At 37.5% G+C, this 15019-nt stretch overlaps 1 protein-coding gene across 3 annotated transcripts in view; it reads right to left on the minus strand.

Moving 5' to 3' along the window:
- Positions 1–10977, minus strand: part of LOC128733073 (uncharacterized) — a 162160-nt gene extending 151183 nt beyond the window's left edge. For all 3 annotated transcript variants that reach the window (XM_053826664.1, XM_053826666.1, XM_053826665.1), the window contains exon 1: positions 10171–10977. The gene's annotated coding sequence lies outside the window, so the exon portion shown is untranslated. The remainder of the gene's footprint in view (positions 1–10170) is intronic.
- Positions 10978–15019: the final 4042 nt, after the last annotated feature.

A 15019-nucleotide genomic window follows, 5' to 3' on the forward strand; every position in this document is an offset into this window, starting at 1 on the left:
AAAAACAAAAAATACAAATTAAGAAAAAATAGGAAACAGTAAATTATAAAAATGAAGCAAATCTCAATATCACTCTATAGAATAGAAGACAGCTTGACGGCGGCGTAATCAAATACCACGTTCGAACGGCGACTGACAGTTGTGGGTTCGATTCGAGTACTACCTTCGCCTAGACATTGTTTTAAACCTAATATCACAAATTTTCAGTTCGAGTCAAATTTTTCATGATGCTAACGCTTACTCAAAATTGTTAAACAGGGTTCTCCCTAGGACAGGACTTGACACGTTGTATCGCAAAAGAGTCAATTTGCTGTCAAAAAAGAGCCAGCTTCCTGATTGGCTGATTTCATGCGTGCAACTGCAGAAACAAAAATTCACAAGGGAAGGGCAAAAGTGTGGCTGGAAACCACAGCAAACCCTTAAACAATCAAGTTTTTCACGTTACTAGGTTTTTAAGAGTTTATTTATCGTGGCGTGTTAACATAAAACAAACTAAATCGAAATGTAAGTATTATTCGATCAGATTGGATCTATTTTTTTTTGTAATTAGTGATCAACTAGGACAAGTGGCTTCTATCATAAATTGCAGCTGCATTCTTGGAAACACTTTTCGCTTGCCGTAGTAAATTTTGAAAGGGAATCGCCAAAACAAAAACAAGAAGAAGAAGAAGTCACATGTCATGTCCTGTTCTAGGGTTCTCCTACCTCGCGAATTCGAGCGACCGGATCAACGCCTGAGTGAACGGGAACGACAGAGGTACTCACGAGAAGGGCGTGATATGATAAATGTTAGAATAGCACGACACGAATAGCTGCATAACAGGATAATACGATAATTTGGAAAATAGAATAAAAGAAATGGAAAGCAAAGAATCGGAAACAGAAAAGGAAATAGAGAAAAAAATAGTAAACAGAAAATGGAAAATAGAAACTTGGAAATAGAAAATTGAAACTAAAAAATAGAAAATCAAAAGAATCAAATTAAAAATTAAGAAATAGAAGACAGAAAACAAGAAAATAGAATTTATAAAACAGAAAATACTTGAAAAATAAAAAATTCAAATTAGGAACTAGCAAACAAAACAAGAAAATAGGAAACTGGAAATAGAAAATAAAAACAGAAATAAATTAATATAAATTAGGGAGTAGAAAAAAAATAAAAAATACTGAATAGAAAACAAAAAATAGGAAACACGTATAGAAAATCAAAAGTAGAAACAGAAAATAGAAATCAAAAAGTAGAAAATAGAAAAAAGAAAACAAAAAAAGTGAAAAATAGAAAACAAAAATTAAAAAATAGTGGACTCTTGGAAAAGTTAACTCTCACAAATGGTATCTGTTCGAAAAAGTTATGTGAATACTGGCTCTCATGCAACGCTCTAAAAAGTTAATTTTTTCCTTAACGGCTTTCCAGTCAGTTTTTTTTGAAAACGGCTTTTTTATACTGCCTGACGTTTTGGCCTTTGGTTTTGGCTTTTTTCAAAGGTTTTCAAAGTTGTGCACTATGGTCGAAAGGTTTAGGTGTGTACATTATTGTGTCACCAAACCAATGCAATTGGAGCTGTTAAAAGTTGAACTTCCTTCCGTTGGCAATCAATGATTAGACAAGAAAACGTAACCATATTACCTTTGAAAAAGGCCAAAACCAAAGGCCGAAACGTCAGGCAGTATAAAAAAGCCGTTTTCAATAAAAAACTGACTGGAAAGCCGAAAATTCGCAATACAATATATGTACCTCAGTCGATCTTAACAGCATTTTTCCTTAACTTTTTTAAGCTTTTGAATTTACTGGTTGCCCAAGCGTTCGCTCATGCACATATATTTTCCATCTATGTTTTTTTCCGGTTCATTGTCGAATTTCCACAGTTTCATTAAACAGAAAATAGGACTAATCTCATGTTTTAGCTTCCAATACTTCCCCCCTCCTCCTCACCGTTCCGCTCTTTCTCCTCCTTCATCAAAAATTTTTCATTTCTTTCCCCTTCCGTCCCTTCCGTAAAAATATGAGATTAGTCTATTTCATAGGAACGGGACCTTTCCCCGAAAACTCGCGCTGGGAATCGCGACTAACATGCTGACAGACGACCGACGTCACGTGTAGTACCTTGCGAGTCGTAAGGGCCTGCATAGTGTCGTCATCATGCCAGTAAAAACAAGCTAGATTTAAAAACTTCTCGGTCGGTGGTTATCTACAACAGTAGACGGAGGAAGAGGCACAATTTGTGTCTAAAACCCAACCAAACGTGTCGCAATCGTAATAAGTGGGGTTGGCAGTCTCCTTTTGTCCAACACCTCTATGGTTCAAAGGTACAGGTTCGAATCCGGTTATAATCTCAGATTATAGCTTGGTTCGACTCATGCACCTTGCAGTATTGGACAAAAGGTAGGAGTCAAAACGACTACTTGTTAAGCGTAGCTACCAATACCTCCCCCATCATCCTCATCTTTCCGCTATTTCTCCTCCTTCACCAAAAAAATTTAATTTCTTTCCCCTACCGTCCCTTTATCAATTGTAGGACCACCGTTTCAAAAAAATATTGAGAAAATAGGAAACAAGAAACACAAAACAGAGGGTATAAAATGGAAAACAAAAAGTAAAAAATTAAAAGTAGATAACAGGGAATAAAAACTGAGTTTAGAAAATAGAAAATAGAATATACATAATTTTAATTTAGAAAATAGGAAATAGAAAATAAAAAGAAGAAGTTGGAAACAGAAAATATAAAATAAAAATTACAAAATAGAAAATGGAAAATAGAAAATAGCAAGCAGTAGGTACATTCGAATATAGAAAAAAGCAAATAGGAAATTTTATTTAGAAAGCAGTATATAGAAGATAGAATGTGGTAAACGGAATATAAGATTGAAAATAGACTGTAAAAAATAGAAAATATGAATTAGAAAATAAAAATCAGAGAACGAGAACAAAAAAGAAAATAGAAAACCGAAAATGGAAGAGAAAATGGCCTAAATAAAAAATAGAAACTGGGTATAAAAAATAAATAGAAAACAGAAAATACATAAGAGAACTTAGAAAACAAAAAACAGAAAATACAAAATAAAAACTAGAAAACAAAAAACAGAAAATAAAAACCAGAAAATGAAAAATCGTAAATAAAACTCTGCAGATGGAAAGATAAAAAAATAAAGAAAGATAATGGGCTAGACTTGGCTGCTCGTCTCAACTGGTTGACTCAATTATTAAGATAAAACTCAACACTTGTTACGGATTTCACGCCAACTCCTCTATGGAGTTGGCAGCACCCTCTCAGAATTCAATGAAACTTGTGTGTGTAAAGAGTTCATGTAAATAAGCAACTTTGTACACTTAGTTTTTCCAAAATTGCAAAATATTTCAGTATTGACTAAACTTTTTGGAGCGTCTTAGTAGAATACGAATTTTTATTTTTACTTAATTTAATTTTTTATTTAATTTTAGATTTCAGTATTTCCAAAGTTATAGCACCAATAAAAAAATGACATGAGTGACTTTTAGAAAATATGTTGAATTCTCAAGAAAAAATATTGAAAAAAATAAAAATTATTCCCTACACTGAAAAAAGCATTTCAAAACTTAAAAATCGATTTCCCGAAAAACGCCAACTTAGAAATTCATGAAGTTTTTCTAAAGATAGATAATTATACGGCCTACAATTCTTCCATACATTGCACAGTGGTCATATTTAAGAGAAAAAAGTTTTTCTAACCAAAACTTTTAGCTATTTATATCTTTTTTTCAGTGTGTATATGAAAAAGATTTTATTAGGAAAACTTTTTTCTCTTCAATTTGACCATTTTGCAATGTATGGAAAACTTGTAGGCCATATAATTATCTGTCTCGAGAAAAAAATTCATCAATTTCTGATATGGTGTTTTTCGGGAAATCCATTTTTAGTTTTTAAAATATTTTTTGACGTAGGACTACGTCTTTGTTTACTATACTGGGTAGCACTTCGTAAAAACGAAAAATAGAAGTGTAACGTTTGAATGAAATATTTCAAACGCTAATAGCTACTATACTACTGAACGAAACTGAATAATTTATATGTCGTTGGATACATAAAGTGACCAGCAATTTTATAGGGCGGTAAGAGAACAATTTTAAGGAGGGCGTAAGAGGGAGGGCTCCTATACAGATGAAACACAAATTTCCTCAAAACTCGAGAATTAATCAGGCAAATGGAACCAAATTTGGCATGTGGGGGTTTCAGGATTTCTTTCTAAAGTGTACTGAAACCTCTTCCCCTTCTAAAAGGAGGGGAGGGCTCCCATACAAATTAAATACACATTTCCTCATAACTCTAGAACTAATCAAGCAAATGGAACCAAATTGGCATGTGGAGGTTTTTCGAGGAAAGATGTTTTTCTATGGCGTACTGAGACTCCTTCTTCTAAGAGGGGGGGGGGGCTCCAATACAAATGAAACATAAATTTCCTCATAACTCGAGGACTAATTAAGCAAATGGAACCAAAATTTGGCATGTGGGGGTTTTTGGAGGCATGAATTTATTTTGAATTTATTTATTTTATGATGGTTTGAGACCCCTCACCCCTGTGGTAGGAGGATAAGGACTCTCATACAAATAAAACAGAAATTTTTGCGTATGTGCTATATTTTCTGCTTTGCAACAAGCGGTAAGCTGTGAAAATAAACTAGTAAAACCTTCTCGAAGCAACAGACAGTGAATCGACGCCGCTAACTTACGTGCTTGTTGCCATTCATGTCAAAAGAGATGAACATTCGAATGGCACGTCATATTTGCGATGAACGTGCTTTGGCTTTAATGTTATCTGTAACCAATGGCCCTTTTAAAGGCCACATGCGAGTTAAAGTAAGGTTATTGAAACAAATCAAGCTACGCATAATCATATTCAATACAAAAATCTGTGGGCTGGTCATTCATTACCATTTCACCCTTTATGATGCACACAAGTGATTTTTAAAAGAAATCTCTATGTCTGAAAGGGTGCAGGCGTTGTATTTATGAAACCCCGTATACGTATTTTCATAGCCTACCATAGCATGAAGAATTGAATCTGAATATTTCGCTCTTCTCTTTTAAATATTCACTTAAACAACAGCACTCACAGATTCTTATAAACATACATATGCCAGAAATGCAGTTTACTTTATTCTTTGATCTGATGATCTGATAGAGTTCTACGTCACCCTTTCGTCCATCCCTTAGGGCTGTATACCTTGTAGTTTTTCACAAAGTGCTACCCAGTCCCAGTATAGTAAACAAATACGTAGTCCTACGTCAAAATATTGTTGATATTGATCATTTTCTTCAATTATGTATTATTTTAGTGTAATTTTACGCATAGGACTTATAGTATTTTATTCATATCAGCCTTTAGCCACAATGCATTTTATGGAAAAAGGCATATCGAAATTCAAAATTGTTCCGATTTGATTTAAAATTTGTGTAATTGTTTCTTTGCAGTAAATTTTAGACCCGTATTTTTCTTTGACACTTAGGGTTCTCCTTTCTGAGTCAGGGTGGTCCCAAAAATGATCATTTTTATCCTGCTTTCTTTCTGTACAAATTCATAACGTTTGAACCACTGAACCGATTCAAATGATTTTAATACCAAATGGCAAGTACATATTTTAATGAGCTTTTCAGAAAAAAATATTGAAGCTCAAAATTTTTTGTGATCTCAAAAACATTGAAAACAGTCGCTTTTGTGTTTTGTGTTGACCAAAGGGTCACCCAGTTTTTACAAAATGGCGGAAATACAATGGAGACACATGGTTTAGTTGTAATAAAAGGGGTATTTTTGTCAAAGAAATGCGTCTCTGGTTCGTCATCGCAGGCAGAAATAAAATACCATGCGAATCCATTGCTTTTCGCAGCTTCTTTAAAAAAAATCAGAGGGGTTGTGCACAAGACACGACCGCATATATAGGTGACGCAGGACTACGTAAGTCTCTTTGTAGTGATAGTAGCATGTGTTCATGCTTGTAATTATTCGATTCTTCATGTATACATGCTATATGCAGCATATATACATGCTACATGCGTTGTATGTACGTTCTGCCCAGCCTAGCTTCGAGGTACGATGCTGGTCTAACAAGCCAGTCGTCGTATGTTCGAATCTCGGCTAGGCGGTGCTTGCTAGTTAGTGTCAGTAGGATTGTTGCACTGGCCCCGTAATTTTCCTGTACTCTAACAGCCGGCTGCGAAGTCTGTCGATAAAGAAGGGTAATGTCTAAAGACGGTATAAACCCATGGCTTTGCTTTTTTTTGCGTTGTATGTAACATTTATCAAAGTAGTAACATTGCATACATTCAATTCTCAAAAGACTGTGCATTTGAAAACAATTTAACAAAATAAAGAACACAAACTATTGCTTTCCTGCTACCTTACTGAAATTAAAGATTGTTTTTATTATCCTTGGTTTCCCACGTTGAAGGGATTTTACCAATTCAATCCTATTTTATCAACAGCACATCTTTCCACTACACTTCTAATGAAACGGCAAGCATGTGTATTCATACAGAGTCGTATTATAACCGAACACTACAGCTGTAGCACATTTTTCCAACACAGATATCAAGTTCGCCGAGGTTTAATCGTCTCGCAGTAAAGAATTTGCGATCTGTTGTGACAACGGACTTGTGTCGTTTTTTCTGACCCACTTCCCTAACACAGACATCAGATTGGACTAGGTTTAATCGCGTTTGTAAGAAATCTGTTGGCACGAGGGGGCTTGGTCACTCTCTCTGGCGTACTTCCCAAGCAAGGACATCAAAATGGTCTAGGTTGAACCACGGTGTTAAGAAATCTTGTTGAAATGGGGAAGCTTTGTCACTTGTTTTGGCTTACTTCCCAAGCACAGATATCAAATTGGTATAGGTTTAGATCATCGTAAAGAATCTTCCAACCAATCACGAAGCGAGAATTCTGGTAAAACATAGGTTCATTATTTTCAATTTTTCAATAGTTCAACATCGAGAATCCATACTTTTATTCATTTTGGGTCAATTCTTAGAAGATTTTCCGATCGATTGGTGTAAGAATATTGAAAATCGATCGGAAACCCGCTGAGCTATTAGCGTTCAAAACCTTTCATTTTTCGTGACGCTCGCATTTTTTGATTTTTTGGAATGACACCCTATCTCAAAACTTGCTGTAAGACGTAGTCCTACGTCAAAAGTATCACAAAAACTAAAAGTGTTGCATTTTGCATATCTGTTTTTTGGTATCTTTTGTAAACAACAGGCTTTCAATTAAAACATAATAAAACGAATATTTTAAATGTTTTGAATGGTTTTAAGTGGTTCAAGGCTATTAAAAATGCTTTTAAAATCATAAAAAATTTTTAACTTTAGTTTAAAGGGGGACCCTACTCTGGAAGACTAAAAAATAATAGATTTCCGTAAATTTTTTTCTCATGCTAGAATTATAGCTAAGTGTTGAAGTATTTTGGTTATTGGTTATCTTAATATTTGAAGATATATTTTGTATTTTTTCGATACCAAAATAGTGATTATTATGCTGGTGGCAGGTGGGCGCGTGAATGCCCTCTAGAAAATAATTCCTTACTGGCGGTACGTGCCGGGAACCATGTTGTTATGTAGGAGTTTTTGAACGTTCGAAAAATTACCAAAATGGCAGCAATTTCTCCAAAAGAAAGGTGTTTTTTCATCAAAAATCGCCAATTAAGAGCTGATAAAAAATTGAAAAATTGAAATATCAAAAAACGGCTACGTAACGTCCACTAGACTCTGAGATACACGTACCGCCAACTAAAGAAGCATGGTTTTGGGGAAAACGCGTTCAAAGTTTCGTACAGCAAACAGCAATGGACTTCCCTTGAGGTGACTCCACAATATTTGCCGTAAGTTCGCAATGAGATCAGATATCAAAATATCCTTTAGGCATGGCATTTCTGAAGATATAAGCGTCTAGAAAATGCAAAAAAATAAAATTCGATTTTTCCGACTTTCCCGAGTAGGGTTTCCCTTAATGTTTTTTTTTTACAAAAACTGATTAAAATACCATTTAATTGGTAATAAAATGATCAAAATCGGTTCAATGGTTCAAAAGTTATGAATTTTTAAGAAAAGAAAAGTTGATAAATCACAGTTCCTAGCAGAGAGAGCAGAGATTCCCATTCTGTGTAAATTTACATACCGCAGATGCCATATAGTTAACTATAAAAGACAAAGAAATTTTCTCTTTTATGAATAAATTCTTGAAACCTTGCAAATTTTCATTCCGCATGGTTAAAATGACAGTTTAAAAAAAGATAGATAAAAACGGGAGCAAATGGTAGACAAAATCGTGGGTACCTAAAATCGGGAGTAGATTAAATAAAGTGTAGATATAATCGGAATGCCACTGTAATCAAATATTTTTTTCGTTCACAAGTCCATATATTATTCCCGGGTACAAAATTTCATAAAACTTCTGGAGCAGTTCGATCTTCGAGTCTGTGCTACAGTTTTGAAAAATCCCCAGATTTAGTTAAGATCTTACTAAAGAAATATTAGACAAAACAGAGAATAAAAACAAGAAAAAGAGTGATAAAGTTTGAATTAAAGATGAAAAAAATAAATAAAATAGTTTAAAATAGCTGCAAAATATAATACAAAAAAATTAAGAATAACTCAACACTTGCACAAAAAATAAAAAAAGCTGCTGAAAGACAATGACAAAATAGTAATGCAAACGAAAAATAAAAAATCGCATACAAAAGTTATTGTTTATTAACAACAAATGAAACATGAAAGATCATAAAGGTCATAGTTTTACATTCTTATATAAGGCTAAAGTCTAAAAATCATCTTCTATAACAAAAAAAAAACAGATCTACCATTGAAAGTCAGATTCACAAACTGATATTGATAAGCCTTCATAAAATATCCAACATAAAATCAATAAGTAACTTATGATGACGAAGTGTATAATCGAAACAAATTAATTTCCATAGAAAAATACTTTGGCTCACTTTAGCTCTGTCAAGAGGTCACCACCGACTTTCCATTTGTATATTAGTAAACAAACTGACTAACACTGCTGACGCAATAGGCAATAGGTAAACATATTTCCGAAAAGAAATTAGCATTTTATTAGCAGTAAAAATCTTAATTTCAAATGAATAAAATTTAGGAACGACGTTGATCGGCCGTCGTACGTTAGAGTCTCAGCTGGTGGACTCGAACTAGCACTACTGTTCGAGTTGCTGCTGGTGGATAGTGGATTGCAGTGTGCCACCACAATTGCCGTACGTACATGAGCAGCAGCAGTTGGTTGCAGAATTTGCCGCAAAAGGAGAAGGACAAATCTCTCGAGAGACGGACGAATAAATAAGGTTTTACTTTTAACAATAAAACTTTGAATCAATTAGCTCAAGTGCGGGTTACGTGCGCACAATTTAATTACAACTAAATCAAATCCGTCAAATTACCTGTTTTACGGGCAATCAAAATTAGCATAATGATTTTAATTTAGAATAAATTCAACCCGACAACAGCCAATTAAAACTTACGGTAAAGCAAATCTTTAACCATTCACCATAACAGTTGCGGTGAGTCAAGCAAACACTTTAACAAAGTTGATCCGAATCAGGACTTTACAATAACCTGAAATGTTTCAATTAGCAATCGTCGTTCGTTCGCTTAATGTTCGCTCGTTACGGGATGAACCGTCCAATAAGCGCGGTGTGTCTGAAATTTATGACAGTCCGCCGTTTGTCACAATCCACCGAACACAGCCAGTTCAGACTGCGATCTTTTTTTTTTTTTGGTGGCCATCATCCATGAAAAACGAAAAGTTTAAGCTTTGATTTACGCTGTGACAAAATTAGTCACAAACAGAAAAAAAACAGAGACATTCATCTTTCACTATTATCGAACGATCGTTTTTCTCCTACGTTTCTGTGCTCTTTTGTTTTTCATCATCAGCACTTATAAGCACTTATCGCATCGGATCATCAATAACACTCCGCGGTTCGCGGTTCGCAGGCAATTTGTTTCCAATTCCGAGGTTTAGCGCAGTTTCGCTCGCACAGCAGCATCTGGCGGATAGCCTTGCGCAGCAGATCGCTTCACGATCCGCGCATATTCCGCATATCAATGCGAGCTGCCAGGCCACTATTGCTGCTGCTGCTGTTTGCGGCTCGTGTTATCTACACAGGTGTGTTGCAGCAGTACTTACTTCCCACCGATGGAATCACTCATTCACTCACTCACACCGTCACAGAGGGCTAAGCTACTAATAACACACACGAACTAGCAGATAACCTTAGACCGATGCCGATTAATTAATGGAACTTTTTTTTTCGCTCGCACAAATTTTGCATCCAATTTCTTCTCGTTCCGGGAAAGGCGATCTTACGATCTGTTGGTCGGGTATTGCGTACTGTCCGCCGCCGCGGTAGGCACGAATCAAAATACTACACCAACAAACGGTCGCCGGACACACGGAACTCAACGCGCGATGTCGCCGAAATTCCAGCCAAGCAAAAAATGGTCACTTCACACTGCCTAATGAAACGATCCGCAAAAAAAAAAAACACACAAACACCCCGGACTAGAGATCAGAAGCGCTAAACTTCAGTCTCGATCACTTGATTGTTGTTGACTGAGTTTTTTTTTCTTCTGCTTCTTCCAGTTGGTCTTCAATTAGCACCTTTTGGGCGGTGGTGGACTGACTGTTCTGGGTGGACCCCGAGTAAGTGCTCGCTGAGGGTGACTTCTTGCCAGCCGACCCACCCGACGAACGGGGGGGAACAAAAAACGAGTGACGCTCGAGAGGCACTTTTCTTGCAGTCGTCAGTCGTCGTCGTCGTCGTCGTCGTTCTGGCCCGTTGCAGGTCGAACGGTCGGACAAACTCTCTTATTCCACTTAGATCCACTTGGGTTCACTAAGCGAGCAGCGTGTTAGTAGGGTGACCTATGGGCCCCCGCCCGCAAGGGAAGAGACAAATCTCGAGTCGAACCGACTAAACTCCGGTACTGCCTCTATGACTATTTACGAAGCGATCTAAGCACTGTGCAACGGCAGCAGCAGCAGCGACGACGGTGGAAAATTCGTGCTCTCAGGCGCTTTGCTCTGCTCTAGTGAAGTTCTCTTACTCTCCTGGTTAAGTACATAAAATATGCCCAGTGCGGAGCCGCCTAGTGTCGGGGTGCCCGTGCACGGGGGGTGGTTGGTGGGTGGTGGCTTTCGGAACCAATGCCGGATTGCGAGGGGTTGTTCTCACGGGTTTGTAGTGCCGCGCCAAAGCACAGTGAAAATTATTAGGTTGATTTACCGTATGGGATTTTCAACCAATTAAAACTTTAAAAATTATAATAAATTTATAAAACTAGTTTGGATGAGAAACACAAATACACAAAGGAAAGATATGATTAGAGGAAAGTATAAAAACGTAAAGACGTAAAATTCTAGAGAGAATTCAATAAACAATGGCACATCATCCACTTTGACGTGTTTCAACAAAAAAGAACATAAAAATAGATAACACAAAAATTGATTTGAAATCGAGGAAAAAGAAATTAACTTCGTGAGCAAAAAATGTTGGCTTAAATTATAAAACAACTAGCTGACCCAACAAACTTCGTATTGCCACAAATTAACCTGTGTTGTACATAAATCATGAATCTCGGATGATCTTTGTCACTATCTCGAGTTTTGCAAGCCCCCCAGTGGGCGGCGCTTCCGACGGCGGGTCACCGGCAACACTCGCGACCGTCTCGTCCTGAATGATCTAGTGTTACTATAGATAGTTTTTGTGGTCTTGTTATTGATTAATGTTTTATGGAAGAGTCTCGAATTTCTCGAGTTGGATTAGTTTTTGAGTTTCGCAAAAATTTCTGTTTTATTTGTATGAGAGTCCATATCCCCCTACCACAGGGGTGAGAGGTCTCTAACTATCATAAAATAAATTCAAGACTCAAAAATCTCCTACATGCTAAATTTGGTTCCATTTGCTTGATTAGTACTCAAATTATAAGGAAATTTGTATTTCATTTGTATGGGAGCCCACCCTCTTAAAAGGGAAAGGGGTCGTAATACACCACAGAAAAAAAATTCTGCCATCTAAAACTCTCACATGCCAAATTTGGTTCCATTTGCTTGATTAGTTCTAAAGTTATGAGCAAATTTGTATTTCGTTTGAATGGGAGCCCCCCCCCCCTCCTAAAAAGGTAAGAAGTCCTAATTCATAATGGGAAAAATGGTTGCCTCCAAAAACACCCACATGCCGAATATGGTTCCATTTGCTTGATTAGTTCTCGAATTATGAGGAAATTTGTATTTCATTTGTGTAGAAGCCCCCCCTCTTGAAGTGTGGAAGGATCCTAATTCACCGTAGAAAATATTTTTGCCTCCAAAAACCTCCACATGCCGAATTTGGTTCTATTTGCTTGATTAGTTCTCGAGTTATGGGGAAATTTGTATTTCATTTGTATTGGAGCCCCCCCCCTCCTAATGTGGGAAGAGGTCCTAATTCATCACATAAAAAATTCTTGCCTCCAAAAACACCTACACGCCAAATTTGGTTCCATTTGCTGGATTAGTTCTCGAGTTATGAGGAAATTTGTATTTCGTTTGTATAGGACCCCCCCTCCTAAAGTGGGGAGGGGTCCCAATTCATCATTGAAAAAAAAATTGTCTCCAAAAACACACATATGCCAAATTTGGTTCAATTCGCTTGATTAGTTCTCGAGTTATGAGGAAATTTGTATTTCATTTGTACAGGAGCCCCTCCTCTTAAAGTGGGGAGGGGTCCTAATTCACCATAGAAAATTTTCTTGCTCTCGAAAACCTTCACATGCCAAATTTGGTTGCATTTGCTTGATTAGTTCTCGAGTTATGAGGAAATTTGTATGGAAGCCCCCCCTCTTAAAGGGGAGAAGAGTTATAATTCCTCTTATAAAGAGGGGAGGGGTCTCAATTCACGATAGAATAAATTCTTGTCACCAAAAAAAACACCCACATGCCAAATGTTGTTCTATTTGCTTGATTAGTTCTCGAGTTAGGAGGAAATTTGTATTTCATTTGTACAGGAGCCCCCCCTCTTAGAGTGGGGAGGGGTCCTAATTCACCGTAGAAAATTTTCCTGCCCTCGAAAACCTTCACATGCCAAATTTGGTTCTATTTGCTTGATTAGTTCTCGAGTTATGCAGAAATTTGTGTTTCATTTGTATGGGAGCCCCCCCTCTTAGTGGGGGGAGGGGTCTCTAACCATCACTAAAACCTTTCCTGGCCCCAAAAACCTCTACATGCAAATTTTCACGCCGATTGGTTCAGTAGTTTTTGATTCTATAAGGAACACAGGACAGACAGACAGACAGACAGACAGACAGACAGACAGACAGACAGACAGACAGACAGACAGACAGACAGACAGACAGACAGACAGACAGACAGACAGACAGACAGACAGACAGACAGACAGACAGACAGACAGACAGACAGACAGACAGACAGACAGACAGACAGACAGACAGACAGACAGACAGACAGACAGACAGACAGACAGACAGACAGACAGACAGACAGACAGACAGACAGACAGACAGACAGACAGACAGACAGACAGACAGACAGACAGACAGACAGACAGACAGACAGACAGACAGACAGACAGACAGACAGACAGACAGACAGACAGACAGACAGACAGACAGACAGACAGACAGACAGACAGACAGACAGACAGACAGACAGACAGACAGACAGACAGACAGACAGACAGACAGACAGACAGACAGACAGACAGACAGACAGACAGACAGACAGACAGACAGACAGACAGACAGACAGACAGACAGACAGACAGACAGACAGACAGACAGACAGACAGACAGACAGACAGACAGACAGACAGACAGACAGACAGACAGACAGACAGACAGACAGACAGACAGACAGACAGACAGACAGACAGACAGACAGACAGACAGACAGACAGACAGACAGACAGACAGACAGACAGACAGACAGACAGACAGACAGACAGACAGACAGACAGACAGACAGACAGACAGACAGACAGACAGACAGACAGACAGACAGACAGACAGACAGACAGACAGACAGACAGACAGACAGACAGACAGACAGACAGACAGACAGACAGACAGACAGACAGACAGACAGACAGACAGACAGACAGACAGACAGACAGACAGACAGACAGACAGACAGACAGACAGACAGACAGACAGAAATCCTTCTTTATAGGTATAGATTGGGAAGAAACAGTTTTTTAGACATTAGACATGAAATCGTAGGGTAAGACGGACCAGATCGATTTCGAATAGAAATCCTTAAATTTGTTGCAATTACGCTACCGTACCTTCTTTGCTAACGTATTTGAATACTTTCGAAACACTCTGTGGTGATCGGTCTCACGAAACGTGAAAATTAGAATCAAATCAAACTATTCGATCGTCGTGACTTTGTGTGATCTATTTTAAGCAGTAAAAAATTTAAGGGATTTTTGCAAAACAACGGAGTATTTCGACGTTTACCACACTCGGAATTCCCAAGACAACTCTTCGTCGGCAGATTAAAGTACGTAACGATACGCCAACAATGAGGCTTGGATCTTGAACTTGTTCAGCATTTGCTAGAACTGGAGGAGCGGTTCTACGAACTCAGTATGATCAAAGAACTGGCATTTGAGTTGGATGAGCGGTAAAACTTAATTTTATGTTAGTTACGAGCTAATTTTATGCTATTTTATGAAAAATCTTTAAAAAAATTTGTTTATGTTGAGTAAAGACCATTGAAGTTGGTTTTGCAGCTCTAAAAACGCACAAAAACTGTCACGATTCGTCTAACTCCGTCATGGTCCGTCTTACCCCTTTGGTGGTCCTTCTTACCCCGCCTGAAAATTGACGCGTGATATTTAGACGGTTCAAAAATTGACAAAAAATCGATGAAAAATACACAAAACAAATAATCTATACCTATAAAGAAGGATTTCTGTCTGTCTGTCTGTCCTGTGTTCCTTATAGAATCAAAAACTACTGAACCAATCGGCGTGAAAATT

The sequence above is a fragment of the Sabethes cyaneus genome, chromosome 1 (assembly GCF_943734655.1).
Source record: "Sabethes cyaneus chromosome 1, idSabCyanKW18_F2, whole genome shotgun sequence".
NCBI classification, from domain to species: domain Eukaryota; kingdom Metazoa; phylum Arthropoda; class Insecta; order Diptera; family Culicidae; genus Sabethes; species Sabethes cyaneus.